At 46.4% G+C, this 4373-nt stretch overlaps 1 protein-coding gene across 1 annotated transcript in view; it reads left to right on the forward strand.

Moving 5' to 3' along the window:
• LOC308591559 (myosin regulatory light chain 2A, cardiac muscle isoform-like) overlaps nucleotides 1-4373 on the forward strand; it is a gene marked incomplete at its 3' end in the record, with an annotated part of 50531 nt that overhangs the window by 11529 nt on the left and 34629 nt on the right. The window lies entirely within an intron of this gene.

The following is a 4373-nucleotide window of genomic DNA, read 5'->3' on the forward strand; positions in this document are numbered from 1 at the left end:
GGCTTTCACTAGTATCTTGGGGCTTGGGATGGTTTTGATGGATCTGAAGGGTGGTGGTGGGTAGGACCCAACAGAGTATGCTGGGTGTCTTGAATCTGCAGTTCCTCCAGGGGAACATTTCCCCAGATGGTAATTTTGCAGGGGTTGGGGGCTGTCTCCCCCAATGCAATAGGGCCAGCACTCATGGGAGCAGGCCCCATCTGTCTGGTTATAGGAAGCCTCCAGCTTGTGGACCAGTCTGGGCTCACCAGTTGGCTCATGGCATCATTTCTCCCAAACCACACCTGTGTGTCCATCAGCTGACAGCTCCCCACCTGTGCCTTAATGTCACAGGTGTCCTTAAACTTGTTTTGTTTCTCAGTTGGGTTTAAGTGCCAAGAAGGGCAGAGTACAGTGGATGCTCAGGTTGCGAACATGATCCATGTGGAATGCATGTTCGCAACCTGTAGCGGCGCATCTGCACACGTGCTTGTTGTGATTCGGTGCTTCTGCGCATGCACAAAGCACGATTTAGCACTTTGGTGTATGCATGACCACCAAAATCCAGAAGTAACCCATTCTGGTATTTCCAGGTTTTGGCAGTTCCATAACCCAAAATAATGCAACCTAAAGCATCTGTACCCCGAGGTATGACTGTACAGTGGTACCTCGGGTTACAGATGCTTTAGGTTACAGACTCCGCTAACCTAGAAATAGTACCTCGGGTTAAGAACTTTGCTTCAAGATGAGAACAGAAATCGCGTGGCAGCGGTGCAGTGGCAGCAGGAGGCCCCATTAGCTAAAGTGGTACCTCAGGTTAAGAACAGTTTTAGGTTAAGAACGGACCTCCAGAACGAATTAAGTTCTTAACCCAAGGTACCACTATACTACTAAAACAGTCCTAGCTGGTTTACGACACTCAGAATCAGATCGTTGGACAGTGCTGCCCTCCGGTGTTCTTACGAGAGCATTTCACTCAAGGATGGGGAAGGCCAGGCTCCCGCCACACACGCACAAGCACACACACACACACACACACACACACACACACACACAGGACAGCAGTGACTCTTAATGGACAGCAAGGAACAGGTCTCTGTTCAAGGTCCAGAAGCCGCGATTCCAAGGTACATGAGGAGCGAGGCAAGAGGCTCGTAACCAAATGGAAACTACGAAGACGTCCAAATGGTTGGCGGGTCCCTCTGGCCAAGCTGTGAAAAGTGAAATGGGGCAACTTCTGGGACTCTCTCCCCCTAAGGCTCCGCTCCACACACTCTGCCTGGGTGGGGACACCCAATGCCCCCGACAAATGGGGTGCCTGGTTCTCAGCAACGAGAATTCGTCCTTCCCTCTTGCCTCCTGCCCCCAAGGAGCCCCTGACAGGACCTCTCCAGATGTTGCTCCCACCCTACCAACCATGGCCATTCTCGCTAGGGCTGCTGGAAGCTGTGAGTCCAACAACAGCTGGAGGGCCACAGCTGTTCCCCATCCTTGCTTCAGCAAGAGCAGTGCTTCCCAAACTTTGGTCTCTGGCTGTTTTTGGACTACAACTCTCATCATCCCTAGCTGGCAAGACCAGTGGTCAGGGGTGGCCCTCCTCCCTCTGCTCATGGGGGCACCTGCCTGGCTTTCTCGACTTGGTCCCAGACTCTGAGCTTGGCTAAGCATTAGGGCAGCCTGGTCTTTAGCCCCACAGTGCTTTGTTTTATTATTTATTTATTTATATTATTATTATTAGTAGTAGTAGTAGTAGTAGTAGTAGTAGTAGTAGTAGTAGTATTACATTTATTTTGCTTTAAACAAGTACATATAAATATAGACGACCAAAATTACAAAGGAAAATTCCTTAATAGTAATGGAAAAAACTAAAAAAACTACAAAAAATATCGAAGTACATGACACAGAACATAAGCAACTATGGGAAAGATAAAAGAAAAGAAAAAAGAAAAATAGGAGAAAAAGAAAAAGAAAAAGGAAGATGAGCCAAAGCAGGAAAGCTCATCTACTGTACACTTCCATCAAGCTCACAACAGATCATTATTCTTACCAATTCTTTCTATCTGCATTCCAAAGGAATCCCTCATCTTGGTATCAGGGAGCATTTCTCTATGCGGTATCATTCTAAACATAGCCAGATCTTTCTTCTTGAGTCCTTGTCCCCTAAATAATTATTTCAACATTCCCATTCTTCTTTCACCAGTTTTTTAGGTTTATCTCTTATTGCATTTGTCAGCTTTGCGAGCTCCAAATACTCGCACAATTTGACTACCCATTCCTCTTCAGTGGGTGTATTTGTGTCTTTCCAGTGCTTTGCCACTATAACCCTTTGCTGCTGACCTTGCATACATAAATAGCCTAGTTTTATTTTGGGGAATATTATCTGAAACCATTCCTAGTAAAAATTCTTCCGGTTTCTTGCTAAATGTAGTTTTTATCAATCTCTTTATCTCTTCATAAATCATGTTCCAAAATCTCTGTATCTCTAGACAGGACCACCACATATGGTAGTATGTTCCTATCTGTTCCTTACATCGCCAGCACTTGTTATTGTTTGATTTATTTATTTTTGCAAGTTTTACAGGGGTCAGGTACCACCTATAGTACATTTTCATAAGATTTTCCCTTATACGGAAACAATCTTTTGATTATTATATAAAATATCCTTCTCCAGATAGGCTATTGCTTTGTTGACACATGTCATCTTTGACCCCCCTCCAGATCTAGCTAGGGTATCTGTGGTCTGGAACCCAGAACCACCTATGGGATGATCCCATGAACCCAGCATTTGGAGGGGTGGAGATTCCACCTTTCACCTGCGTAGGAGGGAGAGCGGGTAGATGCTGCAGGCTGCTTTTGTTTTGCAAACGCCCCCAAAATAATGCTCGTGCGACTTAGTTCTTCCATTGCGGTAAATAAGAAATGGGGAGGGATGTGGTTTATGGGAGGAGCTCAGATTGATAGAGTTGAGGCAGGAAGTGGGGATGGAGTCAGGCAGGAAGTAGAGACAGGAGACCTCTGTTCCTCTAGAAGTGATCTGACTACCACTCCCATCATGCCTGACCATTTACCCCATTGGCCTCAACTGCTGGGAGTTGGGGTCCACCAACATCTGCCTAAGGTCACCTGTACATTTCCTGAAATATACTCATACTCGGAGTCAAGAGTGGATTTCATGCTCTTTATTCAGCTCATGCTAGTGAGGAATGCAAGTCCCCCCAAGGTGTCTGCTTTATATACATTATTTACACAATGGGCCCCACGTGATTGGCTAATTCCAGGATTCTCCTGTAGGCCAATCAGGTTGCGGATTCACTTCCACCTGGAGCTGGATTGGATGGCTCCTGCGGACCAATCATACTGCTGCATTGTTCTAGGACCAATCAGACTGCTGCATTTTGGATCCTATTTAACTCAGTACATAACATTTCCCCTCTGAGTGCTGCCAGGAGCTTCCCTTCGGCTAGCCCAGCCCCATCCTGGTCCTCCGAGCTTTACTACTGTCATTGGAAGAAACAAGATCCCTGGGTTTTCCCTGGCTAATGGACCCAGCCAATCTCCTGGCTGTGCAAAAGCCAAGCATTAAAAAGAAAAATCAACATGCATTGCAGGCACATCAAGGTCAAGGTGGACAGCTCTGTTCACATATTTCTAGAGGGGAAAACTCCCGCTCCCCTCCAGCTGCTGAGTTCACTCAAATCTGCGGCAGCACATCTCTCTCAAAGCAGACTTTGTGTAAAAGATTTTTTTAAAAAAGCTTTAAAGAAATGTGTGGGTGCATGTGTGATTCTGCCCCTATGTTGCAAACAGAAGCAGACAGATGCCCACCATCATACTCAGCCAGTAGATGGAGAGAAATATTTGATAGTAAAAGTAAAGTTAAAGGGACCCCTGACCATTAGGTCCAGTCGTGGCCGACTCTGGGGTTGCGGCGCTCATCTCGCTTTATTGGCCAAGGGAGCCGGCGTACAGCTTCCGGGTCATGTGGCCAGCATGACTAAGCCGCTTCTGGCGAACCAGAGCAGCACACGGAAACACCATTTACCTTCCTGCCAGAGTGGTACCTATTTATCTACTTGCACTTTGAAGTGCTTTTGAACTGCTGGGTTGGCAGGAGCAGGGACCGAGGAACGGGAGCTCACCCCGTCGTGGGGATTTGAACTGCCGACCTTCTGATCGGCAAGTCCTAGGCTCTGTGGTTTAACCCACAGCGCCACCCGCGTCCCGATAGTAAAAGTAAAACATTGCAAAGGTTAGAACATTGCAGAGACTGTAGAAATGCGAAAGTCAAATCGTGTCCTTTATTAATAACCTTTTATGTTTACAAAAGAGAGCCCATTTTGGTACTCCATCCCATTTAGTATTTTTTAAAATATAAATATATATATCTACACCCA

Source organism: Podarcis bocagei, assembly GCF_964188305.1.
Source record: "Podarcis bocagei genome assembly, chromosome: 7".
NCBI lineage: Eukaryota > Metazoa > Chordata > Lepidosauria > Squamata > Lacertidae > Podarcis > Podarcis bocagei.